Here is an 11968-nt window from a genome sequence, read left to right as displayed (position 1 = left end):
TCCCCCTTCCCCCCCCCCCCCCACAGCTCGCTCACCGCCTAGCCGACTAGCTCTTCCCCTACCCACCTCGGCTTTCAGATAGTCTGCTTCGTGATGCTCTTACCTCCCAAGAGATCTGGTGTCAGCCCCTCTTTAGACACTATCAACAGCGGCCTCCCCCCCCCCACTCCTACTGTAGCCTCTCCCCCAGACCTCTTGTCCTTAGGCAGACCTGATTATCTTTCTCCCCGCTCGTGATCCTTTCTTTGGTTGGAAGGGCTTTGCCATGAAATCCTGAAGGGGTGTTTGCGTAGCCTAGTGTATTCCCTCCGGTGGGGCTTAAGGGGACCAACTGACACCCTTGTTTGGAGGGTTTAGTCTGGTGGCTATAGAGAGAGGAAGAGGGAAGAGCATGGAAGCCCCGGGCAGGGGGTGTGTGCTGTTGTAAGGTCTCACAGCCTGCTTCTCATCTTGTCTCTTCTGTAGAACGTGTGAGGTAGTCCAGATCGTGACATTTTAGGGACTTCTGTAAGGATCAAAGCACATAACACTAATGAATATAACTGTGTCTTCATGTGGTATCATTTGCTTCACTTTCCTAGATTTTTACAGATCTTTTGCACTGTTTTTGAAGGATATCAGGGTGCTTTTTTTTTGATTTGCTGTTTGCGAATTTGCTGGAAAAGTAAGATTTGTAGTTTTCCTTAATCCCTGAAGACTTTAATATCAATTTAATAATAAAATTCTGCTACCTGGTGCTACTGTCTTGCTTTTCCAAGGAGCAAGTACAATTATCATGCAGTGTTCACCGATGTCATTACCAACAGCCTTCTCAGTAGTAAAATATTGAATAAAATGTAGTTTGTTGAACTCCTGAGCTGTCAAGAAGGAAAGGTAATTTTACACCAGATGATCAGTGCATAATTTTAATCTTGGTATAGTGATGAAGTATAGAGAGGTTTTTGTAGTCAGTACTTTAAAATTTTTTATTTTGTGTGTGTGGAACTGAGGAGGGAGAAAATCATATTAAAATTATAGGTCATAACTAGACATAGTATAAAAGTCAAAAGGTTCAAAAGAGTATGCAGTAAAAAGTTTCTTTTCCCCCTTTTTATCCTCTAACCACCCATTTTCCCTCCTTAGACGCAACCACTGTTTCCATCTTTGTGTGTGTCCTTCCTGTGATATTTCTAACATACAAGTCTATACATTTATATTATTAAAACACTCCACAGACAAATCCTTGCATACTGTATACTATGGATATACCACCCCCCCCCTTTAATAATAGATCCTAGAGTTCATTCAACAATAGTACATTTGGAAGTGCCTCATTTACTGGGTGGATAGTATTCCGTTCTGGTGATCTTGAAGTTATTTTCAGTCTTTGTTTTTATAAACAGTGCTGCATGCTTTTCTTTTAAATGTATCATATGTTTTGTATGTTTTAAGTAATTTTCAGGATTTGAAAAATTTCATGATGATTCTTTTGTGAACCTACAAAAAAGCATATAACTAAATTTCTCATTGAACCTCTGAGCTTCCATGGAGTGGCTGGCTTTGATAGAGATTATAATGTTTGTCAAGTAAGTTACTGAAGGATTTAAAGAAGGGGACTGAAATGATAAGATTTGCATTTTTAAAAGATCACTCTGCTTTGAGGAGGGTGGATTGAAAGGTAGACTAAACGTGTCAGGAGGGTAAATGATGATGGTGCAGTCTTCATTTGGGTTTTGAGAGTAGACGGGATTTGGCGATTTCATTGGATTTGGGATTAGGGTGAGGGTTCATAGAGGATAAGATCTAGGTTTCTAGCTTGTGCCTTTCACTGAGGTGGAGATCCATATGAGGGAGGAGTGGAATTTTTATTTTTGTCAAGAAAGGGGAATTCAATTTGTGGCATGTTGAGCTTGGGTGATTATACTTCTATCAGATGTAGATGGCCAGGAGGCAACTGGATTTGTGGCTTAAGCTCATTATCAAGTTCTGGGTTGATAGTAATAGATTTGGGTGCAAAAGGTGTACGTGAAAGGAGAAGAGATTGTAGGATAGAAATCCAACATTTACAGTATAGGTAGAGTTGAATGTCTAAGCTAGTAAATTATGTGATTAAGTTCTCTAAAAAATCGTGTTATAGTTTAAACATCAATAGGTTCACTGTCTGACAAGACTTTTTAACAGTGTTTTCCCTGAGTGGTGTATAGTGCTGAGGGAAATGGAGTAAACTTAGATTATTAAAAAGGTAAAACCTCAGTAGAAATTAGCAACATAAATCCCATTTTTTTCTAATCATTTAGATTATACTGTTGTAAAAGTTTGTTCAATCTTCATTGTTTACAGAGAAGTATAGGAGCTTGGAAAATGTGGTTTGCCAAGAATATTAAGTTTTTTGGTTTGTATGATTTCTAGTTATATTAGTAATAAAGATTAGTCAAAGATTTTTCAGTCACGTTTTTAAAACATAACATGACTTAATGTATTTATTCCTGAGTCCAGAGCTGCAGTGTAGAGCTCGTGCCTTTACTCTGGATCCCTGTAAATCACTTCTAATGGACATCTCTACTGGGATTCATATTTCACAAGCACTTCACACATGTACAAAATAAAACTCTTCTCTGCCTCTCTTCCCTCCAAAAAGGTGGGGTTAGAAGGAGACAAACTGCAACAAAATTTTTTCTTTTGATTGCCTGTCTTGATGAACGGTACTACTCTCTCCTCCTCATGAAGCCTTTAGGAATCTGGGAATATCCTCCACTGCACTCTGTACCAAACTACCAACATCACAAAGTCTGGCTCGTTCTCCCTCATGATATTTCAGATCATTCCTGATTGCTATTTTTGTTGTCTCTGTTTTAACCCCGAATGTCTGTTGGTCTTCTTGTCTTCTCATCCGTCTCTTTTGCCGTACCCTCTAGTTCATTCTCTCCACTTTTGCCAGAGTAAGTGTTCTAAAATGCTCTTTTAGTTAGGCTCTTTCAGTTGCAACGAAGAGACTCAAGTTACCTTAAGTAGAGGAGTGCTTATTGAAAGAAAACATGCACAAGGGAACCCAGGAAAAGTTAAAACATCTTGGTCTCAGGAAGAACAGGAGCTTAAAAATAAAACTAGAGGGCTTCCCTGGTGGGGCAGTGGATAAGAATCTGCCTGCCAATGCAGGGTTCACAGGTTCGATCCCTGGTCCAGGAAGATCCCACATGCCGCAGAGCAACTAAGCCCGTGTGCCACGACTACTGAAGCCCGCGTGCCTAGAGCCCGTGCTCTGCAACAAGAGAAGCCACCGCGATGAGAAGCCCATGCACCGCAACGAAGAGTAGCCCCCGCTCGCTGCAACTAGAGAAAGCCCGTGCACAGCAATGAAGACCCAACGCAGGCAAAAATAAATAAATTTTAGGGCTTCCCTGGTGGCGCAGTGGTTGCGCGTCCGCCTGCCGATGCAGGGGAACAGGGTTCGCGCCCCGCTCTGGGAGGATCCCACATGCCGCGGAGCGGCTGGGCCCGTGAGCCATGGCCGCTAAAATAAATAAATAAATTTTAAAAATAAATAAATAAAACTAGAAGCAGGAAAAGACAGATTTCACTCTAGTGCTCTACTGTTAACTTGTCTTAGCTACTTTTTCTATTTCGTTTTGTATTATTTTTTCTCTCTAATCCCCTCCCCCACCCAATCTCATGGCTTCCATTTATTCCTAATTTCTGCCTCCTTAAAACTACCGTGTCACTCCCATGCCAACATCTTGCCTCCTGGCTACTGTCTTTTTTCTTTTTTAACATCTTTATTGGAGTATAATTGCTTTACAATGGTGTGTTAGTTTCTGCTGTATAACAAAGTGAATCAGCTATACATATACATATATCCCCATATCTCCTCCCTCTTGATATCTCTTACCTCTTGCGTCTCCCTCCCTCCCACCCTCCCTATCCTACCCTTCTAGGTAGTCACACAGCACCAAGCTGATCTCCCTGTGCTATGTGGCTGCTTCCCACTAGCTATCTGTTTTACATTTGGTAGTGTATATTGACTACTGTCTTTTTAACTTGAGCTTCTGTTGCTGACTTCTTCCTAAGATTTTCTGGTTTGAATTCCCAAGAAACAATCTCTTTGGCTCAGCTCTGTAATCATGGGCTGCTAGCAAGCCTGTGTACTTGGGTCATGTGACTACTCCTGGCCATTTAGTGTTGGCTGTGTGTTTATTTATGCGTGTGGGTGTGGGGCAGGATCATAATGGTGAAAAACATGGGGCAGTGTGCAGGCTAACTTTCCCACGAAATGGGGTTGCAGACATGGCAGGCACCATGATTGACATAGTACAAATACAAATCTAATCATATCCTTTCCTGTTGAAAGATCTTCAGTGCTTTCCCATTGCTTTCAGGATAAAGCTTAAACTGTAGCTTGGCATCTTGGCATGTGTGTGAGATCCTTTGTGATCTGACTCTTCTTTAGGCTTTCCTTCCTTGCTCTCTTCCTTAAATTCTTTGATCCACTCATTGAACTTAGGTCTTTACACTCTCTGTTCCCTTTCCCATCTTTCCTTTCCACCTTTCTCTGCTTAGCAATCTGCTATCTGATCTTCAGAACTCAGACCAGGTGTATCTTTGGGAAGCTTTCCTTTACTTCCTCCAGGTTAAGTTAGGTGCCACTCCTATAGTATGTAGTGCTTGCTTCTGTCACAGCTCTCTAATGAAATTCCTAATAGCTTGTCTATTTTCTTCACTGGGCTGTAGCTTCTTTGGTATCAGTACAATGTAGTAAGGCACGTTTTTAGATTGAGGATTTTTTTTAAAAGAATATGCTTATTATAAATTATAATGTATATAAAAAAGTACACAGATCATAATTGTGCAGCTCAATAAATTTTTACAGAGTGAATACACAAATGTAACCAACACCTACATCAAGCACGATACAGGATATTACTATCAATACAACCTCACAAGCCACCTTATGCCCTCTTCTGGCCGCTAGTCCAGTTCAAAGAGGATTTAATTTTAAATGGGAAAACTCTTTAACGTAGATTTCTCTACATTTTTGTGTGTATCTTTAGACATACAAGAGACATAGATATTAGAATTTTGATCCTATGGAAAGAACATACGTAATTTATATTAGTGCAATTTTGGCATATTTTTGTGCAATAGATAAATTCAAAATCATATCATATTTTAATATTCAGTTATGGGATGTTTGTATTTAGGTAGATTTTCTTGTTTTTAAGTTTAATATTTTAGAGTAGTGGAAAAGAATATGATAGACCAAAGAATATTTGCTTAAAATAGCCTGTTTTGAGTGGGGATCATGCTCGAGATGGGTATAGTAAACATGTAAAGCACTTTCCAAATGGTGTTTGGCCTCTGGGTTTTAATGTGAATTATGTTGCTAGCATATTTTGGCAATGGGGTCATCCAACGGGCAACTGGAGTATAATTTTACATGTACAGTGAGGAAAGGACTAGCTGTCCTGTGTCATAGACAGCTGGCTTGCTAAGAATTGAGTTTTTTTTGCAACTAGCAATAATTTTAGAGTGTACTTATTCTTTTTCTTAGTTTTGATTTTTCTTAAACTTTAAGATTATGTGGCTCTTTGAGTATGAAGGAATTCTTTTAAACATACTTTTTCCTTAGATGGACTTTTCTGTCTGTAAATATTAAATTTGTTAAGGCCAATTAAGTGGAAAGAATACTATAGACTTTTAAAGCTGCATTTTCAACAGACCTCAATTCAATTTCCAGCCTCATCCCTTATGAGCTGTCATTTGTGGGCAAGTCACTTAACATTTCTGAGCTTCAAGAATGTTCATCTCACAAGATTATCATGAGTTAAAACAGTTTATGTAAAGCACCAAGCACATAGTAGATATTCAAGAAGTCTTCATTTTCCTCCTTGAATATGTCTATTTCTTGTTATGTTTAAATATGAGATCAAGAATTTAAAGAATTTCATTGTGTGGCATAAATAAATGGCCATCAAAGTTTGTTGCCAGTAGAAGTCAATCTTAGAAGGATAGTCTGCTAGCTGTCTTTCAAGTGTGATCATAGTTTTTCAATTCAGAAAGACTCTAAAGAAATGCTTCTCTTGATGTCTTAGTATATCAGACTAATGGATGTTAGAATGTATTTTGATTCAGTGTGAGGTACAACAAAATGTTCTGTTTGCCAATGACAAACATTCCTTAAATCATTGACAGATTGTAGTACTATTGCTGTCTGTAGTGTGTAAGTATTTGAGATCTGTTTACTTATATTGATCAGATGATAGTAGGCTGAGTAGTCTCTGGATTTTTTTTTTTTTTTTTTTAAAGACAGTAACTTTATTTTATTTTTTTGGCCTTGCCGCGTGGCTGGCGGGATGTTAGTTCCCCGACCAGGGATTGAACCTAGGTCCCCAGCAGTGGAATCGTGGAGTCTTAACCACTGGACTGCCAGGGAATTCCCGAGATTTTTATTTATTTATTTATTTTACTATAAGGGAGAAAGTTCTTCAGGTAACTGTGTGGATATGAGTTTATAAATGATCTTGAGATCGTATTTTTTCCTTACCTTCTTTTGCAACTCTACCTTATTTTAGTTCTCTTCCTGCCTTCCCCCTCCTTCTTTAAAAAAAGAAAAAAATTTATTTATTTGGTTGCACTGGGTCTTAGTTGTGGCAGGCAGGCTCCTTAGTTGCGGCTCACTGGCTCCTTAGTTGCGGCACATGGGCTCCTTTAGTTGCAGCAGGCGGGCTCCTTAGTTGTGGCATGCGAACTCTTAGTTGCGGTAGGCATGTGGGATCTAGTTCCCTGACTAGGGATCAAACCTGGGCCCCCTGCATTGGGAGTGTGGAGTCTTATCCACTGTGCCACCAGGGAAATCCCCCCCCTACTTTTTTTTTTATAATAAAAATACTTAGAAAATGTTGAGGGACATCCCTGGCCATCCAGTGGTTAAGACTCCATGCTCCCATGGGTTCGATAGCTGGTTGGGGAACTGAGATCCCGCACGCTGCACAGCGCGGCCAAAAAAAAAAGTATTGAAAAGTTGAAAGAATAGAACAAAAAACATAGATAAGTCAGCCACCGTAAGAACCTGCTGTATAAAAATATAAATAAAATTTAAAAATTAAAGAAAAAAGTTAACAGTATGCCATCCATATTTGCTGTATTGTTTTTTATGTGTATGTGTGTGTATATACTTTAACTGAACCTTTTGAAAATTGCGACTATTTTGACTTTTACCTTAAAACACTTGAGCATATATTTCCTAGGAAAATATTCTCCATATCACCACAGTGCCATTACCAACACCTAAGAAAAATAACAGTAATTTCCTAATAATATTTAATATTCAGACTACAGTTAAATTTTCAGTTTTTCAAACCAGAATTCAGTCAAGATTTTTGCATGCATTTGATTATCTTTTTAGTTTCTTTTTTTTTTTTTTTTTTTGCGGTACGCGGGCCTCTCACTGTTGTGGACTCTCCCGTTGCAGAGCACAGGCTCCAGACGCACAGGCTCAGCGGCCATGGCTCATGGGCCCAGCTGCTCCGCGGCATGTGGGGTCTTCCCGGACCGGGACACGAACCCGTATCCCCTGCATCGGCAGGCGGACTCTCAACCACTGCGCCACCAGGGAAGCCCCCGTTTCTTTTAATCTAGAAAAGTTTCTTATCCCACTCCTTTTTCTTATGATATTGAAATATCTTTGACAAGACTAGATCATTATCTTATAGAATGGCCTGTTTTTTTTTTAACATCTTTATTGGAGTATAATTGCTTTACAATGGTGTGTTAGTTTCTGCTTTATAACAAAGTGAATCAGCTATACATATACATATATCCCCATATCTCCTCCCTCTTGCATCTCCCTCCCACCCTCCCTATCCCACCCCTCTAGGAATGGCCTGTTTTCTAGTTATCTAATTATTTCTTTGTGTTTTTGCTTGTTCCTCTGTTCCGTGTATATCTTGTACAGTGGAAGTTATAATTTAAAGGCTTGATTATGCATGTTAAAAAGTTTTGGCAAGAATATTTCATAGGTGATGTTATATTTCATGTTGCATACTGTGGGAGATATATGACGTCACTATTACTGATCTAAGTTTTATGAAGTTTAAAGTGATGTTTGCAGACTTCCTTGGTGTTGCAGTGGTTAAGAATTCGCCTGCCAATGCAGGGGACATGGGTTCGAGCCCTGGTCCAGGAAGATCTGACATGCCACGGAGCAACTGGGCCCATGTGCCACAACTACTGAGCCTGGGCTCTAGAGCCCGTGGGCCACAACCACTGAGCCCGCACGCCACAACTACTGAAGCCCTTGTGCCCTGGGGCCTGTGCTTCGCAGCAAGAGAAGCCACCGCAATGAGAAGCACGTGCACCGTAACGAAGAGTAGCCCCTGCTCACCACAACTAGAGAAAGCTCATGTGCAGCAAGGAAGACCCAACGCAGCCAAAAATAAATAAATAAATTTAAAAAATAATTAAAGTGGTGTTTGCTGTATCTTTCCATTGTAAAAGTATATTCTTTCATCTTATGATCATCAAGTACAATAATATGTGGGGGCAATACTTTGGTATCATACAAATATTCCATCTTTCACAATATTCTATACCTAGCGATTTTAGCATCTTTTGTGAGCCTTGGGCAAGTGAGTTATTTGATTGAAGGTTGGAAAATGGTGATTTTTTTTCTAATTCTGTAATTTTTAATATTTATTAGCTGTCATTCTTCTGTTAACAAAAGATTTATAACCTTTGTCATCTGGAAGTGAACTGTAGTTCCTCCTAAAAGGGCAGAGTAAGTAAATGTTTAATTTTTTCTTGTCTAATTTTCAGAGTGAGGGATTGGTCTAATAGTCATGTACAGTGGTGACAGATGAGTTTATTTATGGTCTCTTGGATTTTTATTTATTACAGTTACAGATGTTCTTTTTTTTCAGATTTTATTGAAGTAGAGTTGACTTACAATGTTGTGTTAATTTCTTCTGTATAGCAAAGTGACTCAGTTATACATATATATATATTCTTTTTCATATTCTTTTCCATTATGGTTTGTCACAGTATATTGAATATAGTTTCCTGTGCTATACAGTAGGACCTTATTGTTTATCCATCCTATATGTAATGGTTTGCCTCTGCTAATTTCAAACTCCCATTCCTTCCCTTCCATTGTTCTTTTTTGATGCTCAGATTGTCTCAAATAAGGATATTGGGAGTCCCTTCAAACAGACACCTGAGTTCTTTTTGCATAAGCCTATTATTAGTCTTTGAGTGATTCTTTTTGCATAAGCCTATTATTAGTCTTTGAGTGATTCCTTACTTTTGGGTATAAGACATCTTGGCTCACCAAGGACTTCTCCTGCTTTAGACAGGAATCAGCAGTTTCTCAAAGGAGATCTGTCTCCTTTTAGTGGAGGATGATATTTAGAAAACAACATCTGGATGTTGGTATGCTCCCTTTTATGGAACTGTCATCACTTCTAGGTCTTCTCAGGAGAGAAAAAAAAGCATGAGGTCATATTGATAATTCTTATTCAAATTTAACATTGCATGTTTCTTTCTTCATCTTTTTTTAAAAAAGTACTTTAGTTTTAATCTCTTTTATATTGAAAATCTTAATTTTTATTAACATTGATTTTTTTCCTAAGTATAGCTAATGTAGTTTAAAAATAAATAAAACTGCTAGTAAATTTTAAGATTTCATTGCATCTCATTTTGTCCTAGAACATATCCCACCAAGGTTGTAGTTATTGTTAGTACTGTGTTTAAAAGTCAGTTGAAATCATTATTTTCTCAATGTGATTGTTACCAGTTTGGTATGTATTTAGGTCCATTTGTTTTTCATTTTAGGGTTTGCTTCCTCTGTTTTTTAAAATTTACTATTACCCTTTGAATATGTAAGATACATAGTTCAAAAGGAGAAACCAAATGTAAAGGTATATGTAGAAATCTTATTTTCATCCTCATCCCTTCTGTTTCCTTCTTGCTCTCCTATAGATAATCATTTTTGTAAGTTTCTGATCAATCATTCCAGTTTTTTCTTTTTCTTTTCTTTTTCTTTCAAAGTTAGGTGTATGTGTATGTGTACTCTCCTTTCATACACCAAAGGTAACATACCATATGTACTGTTCTGTATTTCTTCTTTTTTTTTTTCCATTTAACAATATATTTGGGAGAATACTCCATATTGATACATACAGATCTTATTCTTTTTTATGGAGGCATAGTATTCTATTGTGTTGATATACCATAATTTTATTAATGAGTCTGTATCTGATAGATATTTGTGTTTAATCTTTTGAACTATGAATAGGTAATACATACTGAATAGATAAACTGAAAAATAAAGTTTCTTCCTCAGGTAATTAAGAAGGAGTTGATTTGTTCCAGAGAGCCCTATAGTCTGAGGGGGCTTTGGTTTTTTAAAATATTTATTTATTTATTTATGCATGCATGCACGCTGCGCTAGGTCTTAGTTGCGGCACACGGGATCTTCGTTGCAGCATGCGGACTTCTTAGTTGCAGCATGCGTGTGGGATCGAGTTCCCTGACCAGGGATCGAACCCCGGCCCCCTGCATTGGGAGTGCAGAGTCTTACCCACTGGACCACCAGGGAAGTCCCTGAGGGAGCTTTGTTATTGTGTTTTGTTGTTGTTGTTAAGAGGATTTCAGGAGAAGTAGATATATTTAGGTACACTTTCTTGCACCTAAATATTAGGTGATTGATATCAATGATGTTAATCTGCTTTGTTTTATGGCACCTGGTCAGAAGGGACAGAGATGATTTACCTACTTCCTCTCCCTGTGCTTCCTGGCTCCTTGAAGCATTGGAACTAAAAATCTGACGTCCTGGGTGTTTTCATGTAAGCATAAGTCAGGTTCTTTCCTTACTGTTTTTTCCCACAACTTCCCCTCTCCTTAACCTTTCTTCTTCCTCTTTTTGCCTTAAATCTTTCAGATTATCCAAGCATTCATTGGACAGATACTTAGAGTCTAGTAAAGCAGATAAAATGTATACTATGAGTGTAAAGAGTAAGAGATAGGAATACTAAAGACAGAGGGAAGGGTACCTGCTAGGATATAAGGAATTCAAGCTCTCGGGCTTACATAAATTGCTTTATCATATTAAATTACTATAGCAGGGACTTCCCTGGCGGTCAAGTGGTTAAGACTCCGTGCTTCCACTGCAGGGTCACAGGTTCCATCCCTGGTCAGGGCACTAAGATTCCGCATGCTGCGTGGCATGGCCAAAAAAGAAAACATCTAAGAAGAAAATTACTATAGCAGTCATAGGCAGTTGTTACTTTTCCTTTTTATTCAAACATATGGGAGAGTGAATAAAACATATGCAGTTTAAAGAAAATTATAAAGTAAATATTTGTGTTGTCATTGCCCAGGCCAACAAACAAGAATTACCTCCCCATTACCTCACCCTCCCCTTGCCCTTGTCAACATATCCCACTCTGTGGAGGTGGCTATTATCCCGACCTTTTGTGACTGTCATTTTCTTGCTTTGCTTCATAATTTTAAATCCCAGGTCATATATCCTTAAACGATGTAGTGTAGTTTTCCTTGTTTTTGAACTTCATATGGGTACTTTATGTGATTTAAAAAATTTAGTTCAGCATTTGTGAAATTAATTCCGAGTTGTTGGCTGTCGTTCGTTAGATTTCATTGTGGTAATGTATTCCAATGTATACTACAATTTAATCATTCTAGTTTTGATAGAAATTTGAGTTGATTTCAGTTTTTGCTGTTATACAAATAATTCATTGGTGAGCACTCTTGTACCTGTTTCATGTATGCAAGTGCACAGATATTTCTGTAGAATTCCTAGGAATGGAATTGCTGGGTTGCAAGGTATGCACACATTCAACTTTGATAACGACAAAGTGTTTTTCAAAATTATTTCAATTTATAATTCCAACACAATGAGAGTTCCCTTTGTTTTACATTCTCAGTACTTGGTATTGTCAGACTCTAATCTTTACCAATCTGAAAGGTGTGATGGTGTCTC

General features: G+C 38.3%; 1 protein-coding gene across 7 annotated transcripts in view; it reads left to right on the top strand.

Annotated features, from left to right (window-relative positions):
• The window catches only part of MYO9A (myosin IXA), a 283494-nt gene that overhangs the window by 1170 nt on the left and 270356 nt on the right, over positions 1 to 11968 (top strand). The gene's annotated exons all lie outside the window — the stretch shown is intronic.

Source organism: Physeter macrocephalus, chromosome 11, assembly GCF_002837175.3.
Source record: "Physeter macrocephalus isolate SW-GA chromosome 11, ASM283717v5, whole genome shotgun sequence".
Classification (NCBI taxonomy): Eukaryota; Metazoa; Chordata; class Mammalia; order Artiodactyla; family Physeteridae; genus Physeter; species Physeter macrocephalus.
The sequence above is the reverse complement of the archived record's forward strand: the minus strand, read 5'-3'. Positions and strand labels throughout refer to the sequence as shown.